Raw genomic sequence first — 24063 nt, 5'->3', positions numbered from 1 at the left:
GACCTAGCTAGTGTGATCTCCTTAATAACCAAGGATGGGAGAAGGAGGGGTAAAAAAGCCAGACAAGTGATTGTGCTGATATAAATTTTTCTCTCTTAATTTTCCTTCTCTGAAAGAGGTAAGATGCTTTGCACCCTTGATTCACATTGACTTCAGTGAAAGTTGAGTTGAGGGTTCTCAGTGATTCAAAGGAAGGTGCTCAGCCATTCACAAGATCAGGACCAATGTGCGAAGTTCTCTGCAAATAGTGGTTTCTCTTCTCAATTGCAGAAATGTACACTTTTTGCTGGTTTTTCCCCCATATTCCCCATCCAAGTACATTTCCCATTTCATGTGGAATTCTCCCGCCTTTGGAACATGCTCTCTTTTCTGTTCCATCACCTGTCACCAGTCTAAAAGGAAGGCTCATGAAGTTTCAACATTCATGTTCGAGTGTAAACCTGGAAGGTGCAGTCTTGAGTTTCCTTAGCTACTGCTTAGGCACTAGAGTAGTCAATATTTGTGCTATTGAGTACATTAATTAATTGAGCCCTGATCCTGCAAAGATTTACAATTTTTCTGAACTTTAGGCACTGTAAGTGGTCCTGTTAACATATGTAAGTCTTTATCCCTAATTCTAAGATGTGCTTAAAACTGTCACTTGTTAAATGTCTGAGAAAATAAGACAAGTATATTTTTAAAAAATCAAGCATGGTAATATATTCATAAAATGGAAAATAACAGGATATTTCTTTGGACTCCGTGGAAAAACTCCTACTGACTTCGTTGGACTTCACATTAGGTCCTTTGTGTGTATTACTATTTATAACATTTTAAAAACCTCTTTTTTTTTTCTTTTAAAGGTAAATTTATCCTGGAGAATAAAGTCCTCTATTTTCCAAAAAGTAGGTAAGCTCAGATAGTGGCAGTACAAACTTCTCCAGTCAGCCCCAACCAATGTGCCTGAGTCCTGCAGAAATTACTTCTGGTAGTGAGAGGGTACCACAGTTTAGTCTTCATGCATGTTCAGTCCTTGGTCTCTCTGCTGAGTCTACCAAACCGGGCACCAGTGAGGTCCAATTACACAGCTGGATTTTGATTTGAACTGTGACCTGGAGGTGAGAAGCTCGCTACTCTGAGCCTACTTCTTTTCTTTTGACGAGACATGTGAGAAGCTGTATTACTAATGCTGTTGTTGTAAACTATTATTCTAGGTTTAGGGTTTCACTTCTGGCAGTACACATGTATCCTTTGTTAATGAAAAGCAAATGTGCACACAAGGAATGCAGCACTTTACATCTGAAGTTCACTCATTGTGAAACAGAATAAGAATAATCGGAGGCAGCTACAGACCTGCAAGTTAAAATATTTTAAATCATTTGATATATGGCTGCTACTCTTCTTGGACCATGCAGACAGCAGGGACAGCAACCTCTAAAAAGCAAAGGAGCTGTACTCTAGTTTTTTACTTATTTCTTTTTGGCAATAGCTTCAAGAAAACACATCTGCTACCCTTGGCAATTAAAGACACCTTAATTTTCAGATAGATTCTGTGTAAATATCAACTAAACATGTTATAGACACCTGGCTTGGACTTAGTGTAAAATTTGTTTGCCTCCTAAACTGCTTTCTTTCTTTTCCCCTTAGATTTCTGTATGCTGATTGATGGTACTGTACAAATGTATGAACCCCTATTTAGCTGATGCTTTCGTAAGCAATTTAGACAATTGGCATACTAGGCCCAATCCTACAGTCCTTGCTTATATGCGTATAGTAAGCAGAATGAGATCCATAGTAAATACAGTACTACATTTCTTCTTATAGTTGTTATTATGATAGCACCTATAGGTCCCAGCCAAGCATCAAAGCCCCATTGTACTGGGCACTATGCACACATAACAAGTGATGGTCCCTGCCCTAAAGAGCTTAAGCTCTAAGTTTAAGACTAGAGACAACAGCAAACCAGACAGAGAGGTGGGAGGAGCACAAGGAAACAGGGAGGTGATTAGGTTAAGTGTAATAAACAATTAAGTAATTTCTTCAGTTTCCTTTTTATTTTTCAAACAATCTATATATATTTTTAAAAAACATTTTACCTTGTATCACACCACTCTTGCTTTAGGTCCAGAACCAATCCCCATTGAACTCAATGGAAAGACTGCTGTTGACCTGGAGCAGGTCTGTAATACACTCCCCTATTTGGAAGATGTCAAGGGCAGACCTTCCTCCTGACCAGAGTTGAATGAATAACTAGCAATGAATAATTTACATGATGAATTTCACTCCCCTTTTCAGTTTTTGAATGACCAATGAACACATCAGGATTTTATCTATGTGTTCCTCATTTCTCTGAAGGATTCTTTGTCCGCAGATTGTTGTTAAAATGTAAGCATCTGATTGGAGACAAAGGTTATATGGTAAGTTTCTATTCCTTGATTAGATTAGTGGAACTCTTAGAATATGATTTCTGGGGTAAATATTTGGGGTTACAAATAGGGAAAAAGCTTTTCACAAATATTTGTTTACAGTTGGCAGGTTTAGTGACTGTTTCTTCAGTAAACATATTTGCTGGAATATTTGCAGAAATTAAATGCAAAACAGGTGTGAACACAAAGTGAGCTCATTTAAAATATCAAAATAATATCTATGGGTGTGTTTCTAGTTGTTTGTTTTTGTTTTCTTTCAGTATTTGCCCAGTTCTAATCCTGACACACACCCCTCCCCGCAGAGGTCTTTGTGGGTATCTCCACATGGCAAAAAAATCCCATATGGGAGAGTCTCAGAGCCCAGGTCTACAGACTTGGGCTTGTGTCACCGTGCTAAAAATAGCCATGTAGACATTCTGGCACAGTGTGGAGAGGGGTGGGGTTCAGAGGCCAAGCGGGAATGTTCACACATTGTTCAGTGCTGTAGCATCAGTCCTGCAAGCCCAAGTGTTTCTATCTGGGCTCTGAGACTTGCTGCTGCAGGGTTTTTTTGCTGTGTAGACATGCCCTGTGTGTGTGCGGGGGGGCCCTTTCTGCAGCCATCTCATCAGGACCCTGCTGGGGTAAGGCTGGCAGGCTCTTCCACATACAGATGAGCTGGTGGAGATTGGGTAGATCCCAGCCCACCCAAACTGAGGGGGGGGCAACAGTCTGAGGACAGGGAAGCTCAGCCTGCCTACAGATAAGAAGTGATGGCTCCCTGTCAGGTCAGCAGATGGCTCTTGTGTAGAGTGGCCCTGCTATGGCCACTGTAGCTATGGGTAGGACTACAGTACAGAGAGTGGGGCATGCCCCATGGTGCATGGGTAAGGGGGTTTCCATGGGGAATGTTATTAGGGACTGAGATTGCCTTAATTTGGCCCTAAACAGACACTGCTGCTTTTTTTTTCAAATCCTTTCCTTGAATTTTTCCTATATATCTTCCACTGTCAGATGATAAGGAAAATGTTCCCCAGTTCACTCATACACTATGTTATATAGACAGAATCAAAAGAACTCAAACTTATGGCAGAAGTGGTGCTGTTGCAAATAGTCTTACTTTTTCCTTAGCATGCAATCACAATTCAGTCTTTAAAGAAAAGCTGCAGTGGTATTAGTTTTGTGAGGTGGTTTCTTTTGGGGCAAACTGTGACAAGCAGCTGGGGCATTTGCTCTTTGCCTTAATCTCTGTAACTAGAGTAAATTCTTAGGGCAGGTTTGTTTCCTGGGTACTAGGTATTGGTATTTTGTTTGAGATTGGTGAAGGAAAGATTTGCCCACAAGCTGTTTGCTCGAATCTGTTCAAGGACTGATGTATATAATATAAAACAGTTGCACCAGATTCTTGTCACTTTCTCCTGCAATAGGAAACTGACCTGCAAGGCCCTGGACATCTGCTATTGTTTGGCAGAGAGGTGATGTTATTATTCTTATTAGTAGCAGTGGTACTAGATCAAATCCTGCGGTCCTTACTACCATTGAGAGTTTGCTGCCATATTTTAGTTAAGAAGTCTTTTGAACCTGGCCTGATAATATGTTTCATTGGATCAAAGGTACATCCAATCTGCGTTACATCATTAGAAACAGGAGTTAGAAATCTTATTTCCATCATTGGAAGCACTCCATGGCTTGTCAGCATTGCTGAAGATAATCAAAACCCCATCTTATTAAAAACCCTTTTCTTGATCAGTATGCTGTCCACTGGCAAAGTGGGAGGCTCATTCAGTGATACCAGAGGAGACTGAAGGTTCACAGAGAACTAAGAGAAGCTAATTACATTTTTTCTTTTCAGCACTGAAAGGATAGTTGTGAATAAATTGGGAAAAGGGAGGGGGAGAAGTGCTGATTAATATTCATATTTATCCACAAGTATACAGAAAAGGTGAGAAGGAGCTAGCTCCCCAGAAACCTATGCACCTTGGCAGTAGATAGAAATTTTCATTTAATTATAGCCACTATTAGCTTAGCACCTAATGAGCATGTTTGAAACCATGCAGGGTTACAGTGTACTAAAGAAAGATCCAAGAATCAAATAGAAAATGAAAACCTTTCCTTCTCTTCTGCTCTGTGAATTTAAAATAACTCTGCTGGGACCCGGAGATCAAGTGGACTTTTATTCTTGATTTCTCAGATATTGTCACAGAAACCCATCCAACAAAAAATAAATAAAGTGAAATGGTCTGTAGGGGGTATCAGCACATTTTAATGGAGAGCAAAAAAATGGGTACTTTTCCATTTTCACTTTGGCTGGTGAGCATTATTAAGGTCTCAGTGTTTTCCTTGCCTTTCCTAGTGGGCTATCTAGCCCCTAGTAGCTCTCAGCATTTCTATGCTTTTATTTTTTGGTCAGTGTTATATGATTTTATTACATTTTTACACCTGGAAATGTAGCTGAGAAGCACAGTGGCCAACCAGGTTTCTTCTTAACACGTTGCTTACATTTGCTGGTTCACACAGCAACTTTAATGCCATCGGGCCAAATTCTGCTTTCCGGTGCACCAGCACAAGTAGAGATTGAAGCTAGTTGAGTGGCATGAATTTAAAGGTTTCAGAGTAGCAGCCGTGTTAGTCTGTTTCCGCGAAAAGAACAGGAGGACTTGTGGCACCTTAGAGACTAACAAATTTATTTGAGCATAAGCTTTCATGAGCTACATCTGTGCATCTGATGAAGTGAGCTGTAGCTCACGAAAGCTTATGCTCAAATAAATTTGTTAGTCTCTAAGGTGCCACAAGTCCTCCTGTTCTTTTTATGAATTTAAAGGAAAGCAGAACTTGGCCCTTCCTTGTCAGTAGTCTAATGAATTTTGTCCCCTTCCAAAATCTCCTTTAAACAAACATTTAAAGCTGCTTTAAACATGACAGTGATAAACCATGGATTGTAGAACAAACAGAACAAAGACTATGGTTTTCATTTCAGTGGCAGAGACAGAGAAGTACTCCGTATGTTTTTAGCACATCTTAAGTTTTGGGTTTTTTATTCCAATCAAGGCTTATGGACCTGAGGTGCTGATATTGACTAGATATGGAGTCTTTGTCCAACGTGAGTCAAACCTTAAAAGTTACCTAAACTGAAATTTCATGTACGCTTAGTGGCAGGTCACAGTTCTGAGATCCATAAGTTGAATCTTGCATTCATATTACTTTTCAAATCAAATAACCGCTAAGCTGGGAGAGAGAGTCTAATTTTCAATAAGGCTCCTGTTCTCATTATATAACTACTCTAATGCACACCATTTCCCCACCTATGTAAACACATCTGATTGACTACCTCCTGTCCTATAAGATGGGCAGAAACTGGTGTGTGTGTGGCACCTGAGGGAAAAGTTGAAGAACAGCCACTCTGCATCGTATGTTCCCTGACTTCAGCTGGCACAACAGATGTTGGAAAACCCCACATTACATGAATCAGCCTTAGGGCCATGCACATGAAGTGGTGGGGTGAGACAAGCAATGGCAGCCTACAAACTTTGTTACCATAGTAACTTTGTTAGCCATACCACAAATGGTGAGGAGGGGGATGAAGGTATCTGAGATGGGCACAAGACTAGAAAGGGTGTACACTTGTGACCTTGGATCTGTGAGGGTTTTATCCAATATTCCTCTGGGTGTTTGGGAAGTACAGCCTCTGTTTCTTCCTGGCTCCTGCTGGCTCTGCCTTGATTGGGGAGAATGTGGTGGACCTTGCAGGAAAGAAAAAGTGAGTAGTTTTCATTGTTCTCCTTTTTTTGTGGTTTTGTGAAGAAGGGGAGTTCAGGGACCCAAGAGAGCAGTGTGCTTTTGCTTAAATAACTCTAAGCTCCTAGCAAACAAATAAATGGGCTTTTAAAAGATTCTCACAATAAACGTGTTAAGGACACACAATTGTTATTAAATCCACAGTCATATTTTTTCCCTTCCTGCTTATGTGGCATGCATCAGTGATTTGTTGGTTTGTAGGGACTACTCTCAGGTTCCGAACTCACCTGTATCTTTTATTTTTTCCCCATTGTGGACATTTTCTTCTGCTCCTTCTTGTTCGAATCATATCACCAGCAGTATTAAAAGCTATTTTGGGTGATTTTAAAATGGGACAGCTAGAAATGCAGAAACACTCTTCTGTGACGAATAAATGAACACAGATATACTTTGCACATAGTTTAAAATATTTTTAACCATTATTCCCAGGCGGGCCATTATGTGATCATAATGTCCTTCATCTTACTGTTCCTTTAATTTGATCAGCGTTGCCTTGTTAATTCTCCCCCTTCCCTTGTAAGCGTAGAATCACATTTTCAAAAGTTTGCAGATAGTGCAGGTATAAAGGTGCAGATAGATGCCTAGTGGGATTTTCAAAAGCATCAAGGCACTTAACTCCCATGTAGGCACCAAGGCACTTTTAAAAATCTCACTGAATGTCTATCTGCAGCTGTAGGCACCTAAATACCTTTAAAAATCTGGTCCTTAGTCATCATTGCTCTGTGAACTGAAGACAAGAGGGACCTTGGCTAATGTCAGTAGGGTTTTAGTAAACCATAGAGTTCTGTGTTAAAGGGAAACATACAGATCTATGGCTAGGTGCATTTGTCAGGAACTCTCTTCCCTTCCTTCTGATTATTAGGTTGAAGGCATTTAATAAGCTGTCAATCAAGTATGAGAGGCATATAGAGTGGGCCGCAAATATGTACAGACTTCTTAACCTGTCCCAGGGCCCAAATGTGGCACACAATGTGTGACAGAGATCCAAAACAAAGGGGCATCAAATATTTACTCACTCATGGAAGTTAAAATGCTGTGAGATTCCTTTCTTTAGCATAAACAGCTCCTACCTGGAGAGACCTGAGTGTGTGCAGATAGCTTTGAAGAGCTCTGCAGGGAGTAGACCAGTCACTGCTTGGTTCTTAATCTGTTTGTGTTCAGATTAGGTAAACAGATGGTATCTTGTAGTTTGAGAATGAGTGTAAATTTAGGAGAAAACTCTGAGACAATAAATACTTTAAAAGAGAAAATATATGTTTGTTTGCATTCCATCTGTGATTGGCATAGTCATTCTAATACACTGTGAGTTGTATTGTACGTAGCTACAAACTCATGTGGGAAATGGGGATTGATAACTCACTGAGTTGCCAGTCGGTGCAGAGAGGCTGGAAGAATGGGAGTGGAAATGAATAGAGCTGTTTGAAAAATTAGCAGGTTTTTGTAGATTTTTTTCTTTTTGGTGAAAATTTGAATACTGAAAAATATTTCAGCTAAAAACTAAAGAATTTTAATTTGGAAGTGCTGATGTGGTGCCACATGGGAGTTGTAATTCATGCTTCCATTCTCTTCTATATCTCAGGATCCCCGGACCAACTACATTGGACAGAATGTGCATGGCATGCACCACAGTAGCAATAGGAAAATATGGTTATGTTAGGGGTGACAATGATTTTGCGTGCATAATGCATTCAGCCTCCAGGTACATTTACCCACATGTTTGGATGATGGGTTTTTTGCATTGCTATTTTAAAGATATTTTAAGTAGGTGGCTAACAAGTGTTTGTTAGATGGCACAGCATGAATGTTGATGCAACCTGGCCTCAAGAAAAAGGGCCTGAAATTTATCTGTGGAACAGTAAAGGGGTGCATGTTGTCTAGGCTTTTCCTTTTAATTGTCATTTGCTTTAGCTCAGAGCAGACCTTCATATTTCATTGAAAGACTAGTTTCTCCTATTCAGCCTTAGGGCTAAAACAAGGGGCTGTATTGTTTATAAGAATAGGCTCTGCTTTGACACTTGGTATAGAAAGTCCATCGGCAGGAGTTATTTTTAAAAACTTAAAATACTTTATTTGGCAATGATTATTTTACAAACAGAATTTTTTTTTAACCAGTCTCAAAGTGCTACTCGCTAGTAAAAGAAAAAAATGCCCTTGAGTTTCTCAGACCTGTGGAAAAGCTCAAAAGCTTGTCTCTCTCACCAACAGAAGTTGGTCCAATAAAAAAAAATTACCTCACATGCATTGTCCTCCTTGAGTTGAAATGACATTTGACAGTTAAAACACATTTTGGACCAGACTGTGCCATTAAAGCTCAGTACTGTGATGGGGCACAGCCCTGGGGAAATATCTCTCTCCCTAGCAAGGCAGAACTAGGAAGAGACGGAGGCTGTACTTTCCCAAACACCCAGAGGGATACTGGGTAAAACCCCCACAGATCCACTGCACCACCATTTATAATAGTGTGAATTTTCCTCTGTGACTAGCCAGGACTGCTGGCCCTATGTCCTCCCACCTTTCATAACTATGCAAGGGATGGCCACAGTCTTGCACTTCGAAAAGAAAGGGCAAACCCCAGGCAGGATAAACAGTTTTAAGAAAAAAGAAAAGGAGTACTTGTGGTACCTTAGAGACTAACGAATTTATTTGAGCATAAGCTTTCGTGAGCTACAGCTCACTTCATCGGATGCATGCAGTGGAAAATACAGTGGGGAGATTTTATATACACAGACAACATGAAACAATGGGTGTTACCATACACACTGTAAAAAGAGTGATCAGATAAGGTGAGCCATTACCAGCAGGAGAGAAAAAAAACCTTTTGTAGTGATAATCAAGGTGGACCATTTCCAGCAGTTGACAAGAACGTGTAAAGAACAGCGGAGGGTGAGAATAAACATGGGGAAATAGTTTTACTTTGTGTAACGACACATCCACTCCCAGTCTTTATTCAAGCCTAATGTAATGGTGTCCAGTTTGCAAATTAATTCCAATTCAGGTGTCTCTTTGGAGTCTGTTTTTGAAGTTTTTTTGTTGAAGAATTGCCACTCCTAGCTCTGTAATCAAGTGACCAGAGAGATTGAAGTGTTCTCTGACTGGTTTTTGAATGTTGTAATTCTTGACGTCTGATTTGTGTCCATTTATTCTTTTACGTAGAGACTGTCCAGTTTGGCCAATGTACATGGCAGAGGGGCATTGCTGGCACACGATGGCATATATCACATTGGTAGATGTGCAGGTGAACGAGCCTCTGATAGTGTGACTGATGTGATTAGGCCCTATGATGGTGTCCCCTGAACAGATATGTGGACAGAGTTGGCAACGGGCTTTGTTGCAAGGATAGGTTCCTGGGTTAGTGTTTTCGTTGTGTGGTGTGTGGCTGCTGGTGATATTTTATTTTTCTATTTACTTTTTCCTCTCCTGCTGGTAATAGCTCACCGTACCTGATCACTCTTGTCACAGTGTGTATGGTAACACCCATTGTTTCATGTTCTCTGTGTATATAAAATCTCCCCACTGTATTTTCCACTACATGCATCTGATGAAGTGAGCTGTAGCTCACGAAAGCTTATGCTCAGATTAATTTGTTAGTCTCTAAGGTGCCACAAGTCCTCCTTTTCTTTTTTGTGGATACAGACTAACACGGCTGCTTCTCTGAATCCTGTCATTATGCAAGTTTTAAGAAAGTGGATAATGGTAATGTACAATAAGAACTGTGCTTTTCCAGAAGGATTTTTGGAGCTAATACACAACATACTCAAGATCCAAGATTGTTCCACACAGAAAGGTATCCAAGTGACTAAACATCAAAGGAAGGATTGTCATTATTTGTGAAGGACCCATTCTAGCAAGTAGTTGAACTGTGAACTTTTTATCCTAAAGCTGTAAAGCTACCTATTAAGCTCAAGGAGAACCGATTTTTTTTTTTTTTGGTTAGTAGTACAGTTGCACTGTAGATGGACTGTAGGAAAAAAATACCAAAACACATACATACACTACTGACCTCTTTTTTACTTGATCTGCTATCCAAGCACTGATCAGGCTAGAACTGTTCAGCTTCTAAAACAAGAGAAGTGCAAGTTTCTTCAGACCAGCCGAGACTTTTACTTTCAAGTATGTAATAAGTGATTCTTTAATTACAACTTTTTGTTACTCCTGTAATATTCATTCTAAGATTCGTTTAAACTGTGAAAAATAATTTGGATGTAGGTTTGCTAGATCATTAACTATGAAATTGTAGAACCTATTGTATGGGTAATGTGTGAGACAGGTTAGTTAAAGAGGCTATTGCTTCAGGAAATGGAAGAGTAGTGATGGCATGTAGGCTGAGAGTGGGATTCAGAGGATACTAGTGTTAAGATAAAATTCAGATGATATACAGACCCCTAAATCAAACATTATAAATAGAATCTCTCCCCATGATGGAGGAATTCTCAGCTGGCCAATCTTGCTACTTTCTAAACCCTGCCACTCAGGCAGTGCAAAAGAGCTGGAACACAACTGAGAATCTGGCCCAAAATGTCAGCACAAATACCTCATCCCCGTGCTGTGTATATCTGACCTGATCCAAGAATACATGTGTGCTTTTAGGATTGGACAATACCAGCGTTTTTTAAACTGTGGGTTGGGACCCCAAAGTGGGTAAGGACGCCTTTTTCAATGGGGTCACCAGGGCTGGCATTAGACTTGCTGGGGCTCAGGGCTGAAGCTGAAGCCTGAGCACCACTGCCTGGGGCCAAAGCTGAAGTCTGAGGGACTCAGCTTTGGGTGGCGGGGCTCAGGTTACAGGCTCCCTGTGTGGGGCTGAAGCCTGGGACTTTGGCCCCCACACCCAGGGGCAAGGGCTCGGGTTTTCTCTTTGTCTCTCCCACCCCCACAGGGCAGCAGGGCTCAGGCTTTGGTCCCCCCTCCCAGGGTCATTTAGTAATTTTTTTTGTCAGAAGGGGGTCGCAGTGCAATGAAGTTTGAGAACCCCTGGACTATTCAATCTGTTATTTAGACTTAAAGTTCCCTGAGCAGGGACTTTGCCTTCTCTGGTCTGAACAGCACTGAGCACATTGTCAGGACTTTATTGTTTTTATGGTTATTTACATAATCTTTCATTAGTCAACCCCCTTTCCGCCCTCCCCCCATCCAGAAAATAAATACAACTAGGCTGCAGTTATGAAAATGGCTGAGACAAAGGTTAAACTGAGTTAAAGTTGGTGCTGGAACTCTCGGCCAGATAAACAACTGGTGTAAAAATCCCTGTAGCTCTGTGGAAGTCAATGGAGCCAGGCCAGTTTACACCAAATGAGGATCTTGTCTTCCATCTCTAACTCACAGAGTTGCCCCCTTTCTACCCTGGTGTGTGTTTAAAGGATGGAGGTTGATTCCTTAACTTTGGCATTTTCAGCCTTCTTTCCTGACCCTAATGTTATAGAACTGTAGTGTTTCGTTTTGGGTATCTAGCTATTGAACTGGCACAAACATGTACACAGCTGCACGTAGTCACATCATGTATGTATTAGTCATTTTGTCCTTCTGTGCTTTGAACCTCTCCCCTTGTAGACTCTGGCTAGTTCTGGTTTTTGTGCGGTTCCGACGGATGTTGAGGCTGTGTTGTGCTGCACAAATCTTGACACACACAGTCCGACATTATCAGACACTGTCGTTAGAATGTTCGCCATTTCTTCTCATTAATGATGTGAAATGTAAAAAGCTTGCCTTCAATTTCTTGAAGACAGTGGTAATGAAGCTCTGAAGAAATAGTCAGGGGACTGGAGCTAATTAAAATGCAGCAGGGTGTAGAAGTAAAGGTAGCAGCAGCTCGCTATGCCATGTCTCTGGTAATCAGCAGTCCCTAGTTTACCCACACTAATTGACAGGAGATGCAGTGCTACTGAGTGCGTACACAGCTAACGTTAATGGAGTCAGCACACGCTGCTCTTCCTGCCTGACTTGTCTCATTATCGACCTTGAACTGGCAAAGGTCAGTCGATGGTGCTGCTTTCATCAAGATGACAGGTGTCTAAGGATCTTCTTTTTGTAATATAATAATTTGGCAGTTGCCTTATCCTGTATGTGCATTAGTGATCTGATTCTTAAGATAAGATGGATAAAAAAGGACTCCCCTATCATGGTGAAGAGCTGAGCCCCTGTGTGTTTCACAAATTCCAGGCAGATGAGGCTGGAAGCCTGGAAGACAAAAAGTGAAGCTGTTATTTACAATTACCCTTTGAGGAGACAATGGCAAAAGAAGCAAATGGTTAACATTTCACAAAGTGGAAAGTTAATTGGCCACCGCATTGGTAAAAATCAACAGCTTGCTTCTTTCTATTGGGCAGACATTGAGCATTGAGAGCACTGTTGGCACAAAACAAATATAAAATATTAATAATAATAACAGAGGACACTTCTCTGAAGCTCATTGATTTTGGGGAGACCTCCAGTGGTAAAATAATGCAGTCTCTATACAATGCAATAACAATAATACATCACGCTTTGGTCATCTCTCTTGTACTTCGTTTAAATCCGTTTATAACAAAAGATAGGGAGGGTAAGAGTGGGAAAAGTTTTTTTTTACCATTCTACCTTTCAAGATCAAGGGTAATTTCTTCTTAAAGCTCAGGTCTATGGGCAAATAGGGGATTTTATTAACTGGATATTCTCTGTAGCGTTCATTCCAAATTTTGTCTGGCAAATGTTCCAGTTGTATCAAAATGAGGCCTGCTGCTTTCCATATAGCTGTGCACTTGCTGAAAAGAAATGGAGCTTGCTTGAGAGTAGGTCTGGTTCTCCTCTCCTTTATACCTTCTGTAGCCATATTCATCCATCTAACGAAGGTTTTGATTTGAAGCACAAGGTACAAAGCTATGGAGAAGCAGGCCCTTGTTCAGGAGACTGTGGTTGGAAGCTGCCCATTCTCCACTGTACACCAGAGGCAGGAAGTACTTGTTCCCTACAGTCCAGCACAGAGACCCGTCACTGAAGTGCTGAAGTGGAGTCTAGTCTACCCGTCACAAAAACCTGATTTACAGAGCCCAGCGAGATTGTGTCATTTGGAATTTCTCACTAGAGCTGACCACACCACACAGGAACCTATCCTTGCAACAAAGCCTGTTGCCAACTGTGCCCACATATCTATTCAGGGGACACCATCAAAGGGCCTAATCACATCAGCCACACTATCAGAGGCTCGTTCACCTGCACATCCACCAATGTGATATATGCCATCATGTGCCAGCAATGCCCCTCTGCCATGTACATTGGTCAAACTGGACAATCTCTACGTAAAAGAATAGATGGACACAAATCAGATGTCAAGAATTATAACATTCATAAACCAGTTGGAGAACACTTCAATCTCTCTGGTCACACAATCACAGACATGAAGGTCGCTATCTTACAACAAAAAAACTTCAAATCCAGACTCCAGCGAGAAACTGCTGAATTGGAATTCATTTGCAAATTGGATACTATTAATTTAGGCTTAAATAGAGACTGGGAGTGGCTAAGTCATTATGCAAGGTAGCCTATTTCCCCTTGTTTTTTTCTACCCCCCCCCCCGACGTTCTGGTTAAACTTGGATTTAAACTTGGAGAGTGGTCAGTTTGGATGAGCTATTGCCAGCAGGAGAGTGAGTTTGTGTGTGTGTGTGTGTGTGTTTCGGGGCAGGGGGGTGAGAAAGCCTGGATTTGTGCTGGAAATGGCCCACCTTGATTACCATGCACATTGTAGGGAGAGTGGTCACTTTGGATAAGCTATTACCAGCAGGAGAGTGAGTTTGTGTGTGTGGTTTTTGGAGGGGGGTGAGGGAATAAGAGAACCTGGATTTGTGCAGGAAATGGCCCACCTTGATTATCATACACATTGTGAAGAGAGTGGTCACTTTGGATGGGTTATTTCCAGCAGGAGAGTGAGTTGGGGGGGCGGGGGGGGGAGGGTGAGAAAACCTGGATTTGTGCTGGAAATGGCCCAACTTGATGATCACTTTAGATAAGCTATTACCAGCAGTGGGGTGGGAGGAGGTATTGTTTCATAGTCTCTGTGTGTATATAATGTCTTCTGCAGTTTCCACGGTATGCATCCGATGAAGTGAGCTGTAGCTCACGAAAGCTCATGCTCAAATAAATTGGTTAGTCGCTAAGGTGCCACAAGTACGCCTTTTCTTTTTGCGAATACAGACTAACACGGCTGTTACTCTGAAACCTGTCACTAGAGCTGGCATTCTAAGTAAAGGATTCAGTCAGATGTTGCTTCCCATGATCTTTTTATAATACACTAGCTCTGACAGCAGTAGCCAATTGTAGTAACTAAGACTAACTAACTTCATTTTGTTTGCAAAAAGAAAAGGAGTACTTGTGGCACCTTAGAGACTAACCAATTTATTTGAGCATAAGCTTTCGTGAGCTACAGCTCACTTCATCGGATGCATCGTATTCGTAAAAAGAAAAGGAGTACTTGTGGCACCTTAGAGACTAACCAATTTATTTGTATTAGTCTCTAAGGTGCCACAAGTACTCCTTTTCTTTTTGCGAATACAGACTAACACGGCTGCTACTCTGAAACCTTTCATTTTGTTTGTGATTATAGGACACTACTAGAGCCATCAGGTGGGAAACAAAATATTCTCTGATATTTGCAAAAAGTTTATTAAAGGTTATTCTTTTTTGAAGTCTATAAGAATGCAGTGGGAGCATATGAGCGTGTCTAGGTATGCATGTATGTACATAGATAGTCCAGATAATGTTTTCTGAGAAGAGGGAGCAGACAGGAGGCTTGGTGATAGCTGCAAGTTAGGGGTTGCTGATAGAATTAATATTTTTGTAAGTAGAAACTCAACTTAGTCTCTCGGGTTCATCACCTCTGAGATGAATACCAAACACAAACATGATCACAGCAGAACAGGGACTTTACATCACTTTCTCTAGGCTTGGTCCTTCAAGCCCCTATCCCTGCCACATCACATAGACCTCCCCTTTCAGTCTAGTAGCTTTGCATGATCAGCCCTTCTATCTTCTCTTTGGGCACTGAGCAGTTTTCCTTCTACCCACACCTGCTGCAGTCATGCCACAAAGTCAGTACATACAGAATTCTTAAGTGTAGATGTGGCAACCCTTCATCTTTGTGATAGTAAACTAAACCAAAAATAAATAGTTGATACCTAAGTGCTTTTGTGAGATCAATAAGTTATGTGGTTCCAGGCTTGTACAGTTTAGGGTTGTGACAGTCTCTCTCCCATCTAGGATATGGATGTCTGAAAGAGGATGTCTGGACTACTGTAACTGATAGACAATGGAAATTCCACATTAATTCAACAGATGGAGCTAGCACATTTGTGTCCAGAGGTCTCTGGTTCTTCTTCCAGTTGTGATGGGATTTTTACCAGGGACAACTGAAGAAATACTATATGAGAAAAATATTGATAAAGCAAACCTTATGATTTTAGGCTTTTATACCATTTATGATGGAAAAAGCATCATACTTCACAGTTTCCATCAATGGCTGTTTTCTTGGTTTTGCTGGGAAAGAGAGGGAATAGTTTTTCTTTTACGGGAGAAAGAGGAAATCCTCCCATCTTCTCCCAAACATAACCATGGGAAAGATCAAGGGTAATTTCTTCTTAAATCAAGAAACTCAGACAGAGGCCATTAATGCCACAGTAACTATAGCACTAGTGTTTCTGGTCCCCTTAAATGAAGTTGGTGCCTAGAGTAACATACCTGTGATTGGCTTTTGGTTGGATTTATGTCCTTTTGGCTCCCAGAATACTTTCACTTATTGAAAAACAAGAATGATAAGAAGCTATTCAAGTATCAACCTTGTTGCATTTAAGGTGCAGGTGGTTGTTTGCAGTGGAGGAGTAACGGAAGCCACCACAACATTATATATTATAGGAATTATGATTTGGTCTGTCCCTAAAGTTAGAACATTAGATGTTTCCTGTCTAAAAAAGATCTGGGTTTAAACAAGGGTGTCCAACCTGGGGCCCACTGAGAGGATCTATGTTCAGAATATTTGTATTTTTGATTAAAAGTGAAAATGTGTTTTCCTGATATTTTGTTTGTTCCTGGAGGGGAGGGGAAATGAAGAGCTGCTGAACCTTTAAGAGAAGAGGAGCAGGTGGTGAGAGATCGGGGGTTAGGATAGTTGGGGAAGATGGCAGGCATGGCTGTATTTCTGAGGGGTGGGGGCTTTCTTTTGGTGCTCTGAAAACATAGCTGAGAGCTTTGAACCTGGAGTTTGGTATTAGGGACCTGAATTGGGAGCTGCTGTTAGGCACCCAGTTCAGTTTCTTAAGACCATAGGTGAGAGGAGAGTGAGGATGGAGCTCAGGTGGAAAAACTAGCAGCTTTAAACTGCCCCGTAGCCTTCATTCCTGACTGTGGATCTTTGAAAAAATATTCACGGCCATTGGGCTGAAAAGGTTGGACACCAGTGTTCTAAAAGAGGCTCTCGCTCAACCACAAGCTGTTAAGCTAGAAGCAGGAACTACTGGGTGAAATATGTGGCCTGTGTTACAAAGGAGGTCAGACTAGATGATCATAAGGTCACTTCTGGCTTTAGCACCTAAGAATTTATGAACTTAGTTACCCCTTGAGCCTCTTAGACAGGAAAAAAGGATGGTTTAACTTTTGGTCCCTCTGTTCCCATCACTCTTCCTGGTCCTCCGCCTTTCCCAGTGTACCTTCAATCAGCTTTTTGGTTACACATATGGGGAACTGACTTTAGCAGAGTGCTCCAAGTCAGATACCTGTTGTCCAGCATCGGCCTCTCGCCAGAGATGAGAAGTTTGTTTCCCTGTTTCTCAGAATAGACTCCAGTGAATTAGCCCAGAAGCAGGATAAGACAGAGAAGTGTCTTAAATTAAATCAAGTTAATTAGAAAACTGAAAGAAGTTCAAAATGATATTAGAAATAAACAGTACCAAAACCATTTCTGTGTCGAAGGCTCCGAGGCTCCCTCAAGAAGGCCCAAATCCCTAGTTGCAGTCCAATTGAGCTAAATAATATGATGCTCCCACTTCAACCTTCTGCATCTCAGTTTCTTAGGGCCTGTTAGAGGGCTTTCCCTTCACCCTCTCCCCTGGTTCTTGTCACGTGGACAGAAAGCAGAAGACCAGAAGTCTGAAGCGTAGACAGTGTGATGTTTATTGGGGTTAGTTTCCAGCAAACATGTTCCATAACTCTGACGCTGCAGAGCCTTGTTTCCCAGTGTCTCGTCCCCTCCCCAGCCTCTCAGGAGGCATAATTATACCGAAATGCATGCCCACAGTCCCACCCCTTACAGTTTAGGGTCACGTTCCAGTTTGGATCTGCGGTCTTCATCCCATCTCTTTTGTACCCCATGGGAGGCGGGGAGAGGAGTGAGGTTGTGTTCTGGTCAGGGAACCAGACACACAACCTGGTCTTGTCTTTGGTCTTTTAGTGTTTTATACCTCCCCCACAATCCTGTTTGCCCCTTCCGACTGGTTGCTTGATTTTGCTTTGAGACAGGGGTTGAGGCAATTTTAAAGTGTGCTCTGAGTAACATTTTAACTGCTCTTATCTATTCCCATTGTACTAACAAATCCATCTGACTAGGCAGAAGCAACATCACAGTGTCTTTGTCCTTTGTTTACGCATATTAGTATAAGAGTATCAAAAAGTCAAACCCAAAATTCTATCCCAGGCTAATAAACAGACCTATATACTAACAGGGCCTTTCTCATCTCATGGCCTTTCTCATCCCAGTATCTCCAAGCTACAGTTCATTCAGTATGAGTGATCATGTCTTGCTGTGGAGGCCTATCATTGATACTTATGCACAGATTTGAATCTGTGTTACCATATTAATCATGCAGTTATCTGTCATATTCATATTTCAGAAATTATGTTTGTGCAGGTGCTCTGTCTCGGGCATTGAATTAATCTTGGTCCCTTTTCCCAGTACAATAGCCAGTTAACCCTCTCTAGGATAGTAATTTTTTTCTAGTTCTCTCTTATCCCCTCTCACTTGGAAACCTCCTTTGACTTTGTTACATCTATAATTACCTTTTCTTTGCATATACTTGGGTCAGAGTAAAGCTTGTTTGAATGTTAACACTTCTCTCTTGTGGGGGAGGGCAGGGTTTCTGCATTTCCTTCTTAGGGTATGTCTACACTACGAAATTAGGTCGAATTTATAGAAGTCGGTTTTTTTGAAATCGGTTTTATATATTCGAGTGTGTGTGTCCCCACAGAAAATGCTCTAAGTGCATTAAGTGCATTAACTCGGCGGAGCGCTTCCACAGTACCGAGGCAAGCGTCGACTTCTGGAGCGTTGCACTGTGGGTAGCTATCCCACAGTTCCCGCAGTCTCCGCTGCCCATTGGAATTCTGGGTTGATATCCCAATGCCTGATGGGGCTAAAACATTGTCGCGGGTGGTTCTGGGTACATATCATCAGGACCCCGTTCCCACCCTCCCTCCCCCCGTGAAAGCAAGGGCAGACAATCATTTCGCGCCTTTTTTGTCTGCTGCCAGCCAAAGATGTAAAGGATAGATGGAGTGGGTCAGAACAAGAAATAGACCAGATTTGTTTTGTACTCATTTTCCTCCTCCCCTGTCTAGATCACACTGCAGTCAGTCACAGAGAAGGCGCAGCGAGGTTAATCTAGCCATGTATCAATCAGAGGCCAGGCTAATCTCCTTGTTCCAATAACAACGATAACTTTGGTGCACCATTTCTTATTGGAACCCTCCGTGCAGTCCTGCCTGAAATACTCCTTGATGTACAGGCACACCCTTTGTTGATTTTAGCTCCCTGAAGCCAACCCTGTAAGCCGTGTCGTCAGTCGCCCCTCCCTCCGTCAGAGCAACGGCAGACAATCGTTCCGCGCCTTCTTTCTGTGCGGACGCCATACCAAGGCAAGCATGGAGGCCGCTCAGCTCATTTTGGCAATTAGGAGCACTTCAACCACCACACGCATTATCCAGCAGTATATGCAGCACCAGAACATGGCAACGCGATACCGGGCGAGGAGGCGACGTCAGCGCGGTCCCGTGAGTGATCAGGACATGGACACAGATTTCTCTGAAAGCATGGGCCCTGACAATGCATGCATCATGGTGCTAATGGGGCAGGTTCATGCTGTGGAACGCCGATTCTGGGCTCGGGAAACAAGCACAGACTGGTGGGACCGCATAGTGTTGCAGGTCAGGGACGATTCCCAGTGGCTGCGAAACTTTCGCATGCGTAAGGGCACTTTCATGGAACTTTGTGACTTGCTTTCCCCTGCCCTGAAGCGCATGAATACCAGGATGAGAGCAGCCCTCACAGTTGAGAAGCGAGTGGCGATAGCCCTGTGGAAGCTTGCAACGCCAGACAGCTACCGGTCAGTTGGGAATCAATTTGGAGTGGGCAAATCTACTGTGGGGGCTGCTGTGATGCAAGTAGCTCACGCAATCAAAGATCTGCTGATATCAAGGGTAGTGACCCTGGGAAATGTGCAGGTCATAGTGGATGGCTTTGCTGCAATGGAATTCCCTAACTGTGGTGGGGCTATAGACGGAACCCATATCCCTATCTTGGCACCGGAGCACCAAGCCGCCGAGTACATAAACCGCAAGGGGTACTTTTCAATAGCGCTGCAAGCTCTGGTGGATCACAAGGGACGTTTCACCAACATCAACGTGGGATGGCCGGGAAAGGTGCATGACGCTCGCATCTTCAGGAACTCTGGTCTGTTTCAAAAGCTGCAGGAAGGGACTTTCTTCCCAGACCAGAAAATAACTGTTGGGGATGTTGAAATGCCTATATGTATCCTTGGGGACCCAGCCTACCCCTTAATGCCATGGCTCATGAAGCCGTACACAGGCAGCCTGGACAGTGGTCAGGAGCTGTTCAACTACAGGCTGAGCAAGTGCAGAATGGTGGTAGAATGTGCATTTGGACGTTTAAAGGCGCGCTGGCGCAGTTTACTGACTCGCTTAGACCTCAGCGAAACCAATATTCCCACTGTTATTACTGCTTGCTGTGTGCTCCACAATATCTGTGAGAGTAAGGGGGAGACGTTTATGGCGGGGTGGGAGATTGAGGCAAATCGCCTGGCTGCTGGTTACGCGCAGCCAGACACCAGGGCGGTTAGAAGAGCTCAGGAGGGCGCGGTACGCATCAGAGAAGCTTTGAAAACCAGTTTCATGACTGGCCAGGCTACAGTGTGAAAGTTCTGTTTGTTTCTCCTTGATGAAACCCCCCGCCCCTTGGTTCACTCTACTTCCCTGTAAGCTAACCACCCTCCCCTCCTCCCTTTAATCACCGCTTGCAGAGGCAATAAAGTCATTGCTGCTTCACAGTCATGCATTCGTTATTCATTCATCACACAAATAGGGAGATGACTACCAAGGTATCCCAGGAGGGGTGGTGGAGGAGGGAAGGAAAATGCCACACAGCACTTTAAGCACAGCACTTTAAAAGTTTACAACTTTAAAATTTATTGAATGACAGCCTTCTTTTTTTGGGGCAATCCTCTGTTGTGGAGTAGCTGGTTGGCCGGAGGCCCCCCCACCGCGTTCTTGGGCGTCTGGGTGTGGAGGCTATGGAACTTGGGGAGGAGGGCGGTTGGTTACAGAGGGGCAGCAGTGGCAGTCTGTGCTCCAGCTGCCTTTGCTGCAGCTCAACCATACACTGGAGCATTCTTGTTTGGTCCTGCAGCAGCCTCAGCATTGAATCCTGCCTCCTCTCATCACGCTGCCGCCACATTTGAGCTTCAGCCCTGTCTTCAGCCCGCCACTTACTCTCTTCAGCCCACCACTTACTCTCTTCAACCCTCCACCTCTCCTCCCGGTCATTTTGTGCTTTCCTGCACTCTGACATTATTTGCCTCCACGCATTCGTCTGTGCTCTGTCAGTGTGGGAGGACAGCATTAGCTCGGAGAACATTTCATCTCGAGTGCGGTTTTTTTTCTTTCTAAGCTTCACTAGCCTCTGGGAAGGAGAAGATCCTGTGATCATTGAAACACATGCAGCTGGTGGAGAAAAAAAAAGGGACAGCGGTATTTAAAAAGACACATTTTATAAAACAGTCGCTACACTCTTTCAGGGTAAACCTTGCTGTTAACATTACATACATAGCACATGTGCTTTCGTTACAAGGTCGCATTTTGCCTCCTCCCACCGCGTGACTACCCCCTCAACCTTCCCCCCTCCCTGTGGCTAACAGCGGGGAACATTTCTGTTCAGCCACAGGCAAACAGCCCAGCAGGAATGGGCTATACTGAGTGTCCCTGAAGAAAAGCACCCTATTTCAACCAGGTGACCATGAATTATATCTCACTCTCCTGAGGATAACACAGAGAGAGAAAGAACGGATTTTGGTTGAATGCCAGCAAACATACACTGCAATGCTTTGTTCTACAGTGATTCCCGAGTATGTGTTACTGGCCTGGAGTGATAAAGTGTCCTACCATGAAGGACGAAATAAGGCTGCCCTCCCCAGAAACCTTTTGCAAAGGCTTTAGGACTACATCTAGGAGAACCGCAAATGCCAGGGCAAAGTAATCCTTTCACATGCTTGCTTTTAAACCATGTATAGCATTTTAAAAGGTACACTCACCAGAGGTCCCTTCTCCGCCTGCTGGGTCCAGGAGGCAGCCTTGGGTGGGTTCGGGGGGTACTGGCTCCAGGTCTAGGGTGAGAAACAGTTCCTGGCTGTCGGGAAAACCGGTTTCTCCGCTTGCTTGCTGTGAGCTATCTACAACCTCCTCCTCCTCATCATCTTCTTCGTCCCCAAAACCTGCTTCCGTATTGCCTCCATCTCCATTGAAGGAGTCAAACAACACGGCTGGGGTAGTGGTGGCTGAACCCCCTAAAATGGCATGCAGCTCATCATAGAAGCGGCATGTTTGGGGCTCTGACCCAGAGCGGCTGTTCGCCTCTCTGGTTTTCTGGTAGGCTTGCCTCAGCTCCTTCAGTTTCACGCGGCACTGCTTCGGGTCCCTGTTATGGCCTCTGACCTTCATGGCCTGGGAGATTTTTACAAAGGTTTTGGCATTTCGAAAACTGGAACGGAGTTCTGATAGCATGGATTCCTCTCCCCAAACAGCGATCAGATCCCGTACCTCCCGTTCGGTCCATGCTGGAGCTCTTTTGCGATTCTGGGACTCCATCATGGTCACCTGTGCGGATGAGCTCTGCATGGTCACCTGCAGCTTGCCACGCTGGCCAAACAGGAAATGAGATTCAAAAGTTCGCGGTTCTTTTCCTGTCTACCTGGCCAGTGCATCTGAGTTGAGAGTGCTGTCCAGAGCGGTCAGAATGGAGCACTCTGGGATAGCTCCCGGAGGCCAATACCATCGAATTGTGTCCACAGTACCCCAAATTCGAGCTGGGAACGTCGATTTAAGCGCTAATCCACTTGTCAGGGGTGGAGTAAGGAAATCGATTTTAAGAGCCCTTTAAGTCGAAATAAAGGGCTTCACTGTGTGGACGGGTGCAGGTTTAAATCGATTTAACGTTGCTAAATTCGACCTAAAGTCCTAGTGTAGACCAGGGCTATGACAAGAAACAAGACATTGTCTGTTAGTTATAGTCTTAAAGTTCCCATATTTCAGTAATTCCATATTTCTCAATAATCTCATTCATATCAACTGAGTCTTCAACTGGCTGTATCTGTCATAGATAGTTTCTTTTCTAATCTGGGAAGAATTAAAAAGAAAGCAATGTAGAGTGGGGCTGAATGAAGGATATTTAAGTACCATTCTTATTCCATCCACGTAACATATATATTTTAGGACAGTGGTTTTCAAAGTTTTTCATTCGCAGACCCCTAAAATATTTCAGTTGGAGGTGCGGGCCCCTTTGGAAATACAGTGGTCCGCAGACCACAGGTTGAAAACCATTGTTCTATGGTAACAACAATCTTTCACAGACCCCTTAGACATAGACTGCGGACCTCCAGGTTGAAAACCACTGTTTTAGGGCATTCTAGCTAAGGGTTTTGTGCCAATGCCCATCACTGTAACATAACAGAAAGGGTTTCCAAAGCAGAAGATACCGTGAAATTTATAGAATAAAATATCAGGGTTGGAAGGGACCTCAGGAGGTCATCTAGTCCAATCCCCTGCTCAAAGCATGACCAATCCCCAACTAAATCATGCGAGCCAGGGCTTTGTCAAGCCAGACCTTAAAAACCTCAAAGGAAGGAGATTCTGCCACCTCCCTAGGTAATGCATTCCAGTGCTTCACCATCCTTCTAGTGAAAAAGTTTTTCCTAATATCCAACCTAAACCTCCCCCACTGCAACTTGAGACCATTACTCCTTGTTCTGTCATCTGCTACCACTGAGAACAGTCTAGATCCGTCCTCTTTAGAACCCCCTTTCAGGTAGTTTAATGCAGCTATCAAATCCCCCCTCATTCTTCTCTTCTGCAGACTAAACAATCCCAGTTCCCTCAGCCTCTCCTCATAAGTCATGTGTTCCAGTCTCCTAATAATTTTTGTTGCCCTCCGCTGGATGCTTTCCAATTTTTCCACATCCTTCTTCTAGTGTGGGGCCCAAAACTGAACACAGTACTCCAGATGAGGCCTCACCAATGTTGAATAGAGGGGAACGATCACATCCCTCGATCTGCTGGCAATGCCCCTACTTGTACAGCCCCAAATGCCATTAGCCTTCTTGGCTACAAGGGCACACTGTTGACTCATATCCAGCTTCTCATCCACTGTAACCCCTAGGTCCTTTTCTGCAGAACTGCTGCCTAGCCATTCGGTCCCTAGTCTGTAGCTGTGCATGGGATTCTTCCGTCCTAAGTGCAGGAGTCTGCACTTGTCCTTGTTGAACCTCATGAGATTTCTTTTGGCCCAATCCTCCAATTTGTCTAGGTCCCTCTGTATCCTATCACTACCCTCCAGCGTATCTACCACTCCTCCCAGTTTAGTGTCATCT

The 24063-nt window shown here is 43.2% G+C and overlaps 2 long non-coding RNA genes across 12 annotated transcripts in view; one reads left to right on the top strand and one right to left on the bottom strand.

Moving 5' to 3' along the window:
- LOC140905950 (uncharacterized) overlaps window positions 1-2160 on the bottom strand; it is an 86624-nt gene extending 84464 nt beyond the window's left edge. For all 3 annotated transcript variants that reach the window (XR_012156996.1, XR_012156994.1, XR_012156995.1), the window contains exon 1: window positions 2076-2160. This is a non-coding gene — a long non-coding RNA (uncharacterized LOC140905950). The remainder of the gene's footprint in view (window positions 1-2075) is intronic.
- Window positions 2161-2313: 153 nt separating this feature from the next.
- The window catches only part of LOC140906942 (uncharacterized), a 201276-nt gene continuing 179526 nt past the window's right edge, over window positions 2314-24063 (top strand). For 7 of the 9 annotated variants that reach the window (XR_012157307.2, XR_012157306.2, XR_012157301.2 and 4 more), the window contains exon 1: window positions 2314-2396. This is a non-coding gene — a long non-coding RNA (uncharacterized LOC140906942). The remainder of the gene's footprint in view (window positions 2397-24063) is intronic. The other 2 variants (XR_012157304.2, XR_012157305.2) reach the window with 2 other exon arrangements.

Source organism: Lepidochelys kempii, chromosome 2, assembly GCF_965140285.1.
Source record: "Lepidochelys kempii isolate rLepKem1 chromosome 2, rLepKem1.hap1, whole genome shotgun sequence".
Taxonomy (NCBI): domain Eukaryota; kingdom Metazoa; phylum Chordata; order Testudines; family Cheloniidae; genus Lepidochelys; species Lepidochelys kempii.
The sequence above is the reverse complement of the archived record's forward strand: the minus strand, read 5'-3'. Positions and strand labels throughout refer to the sequence as shown.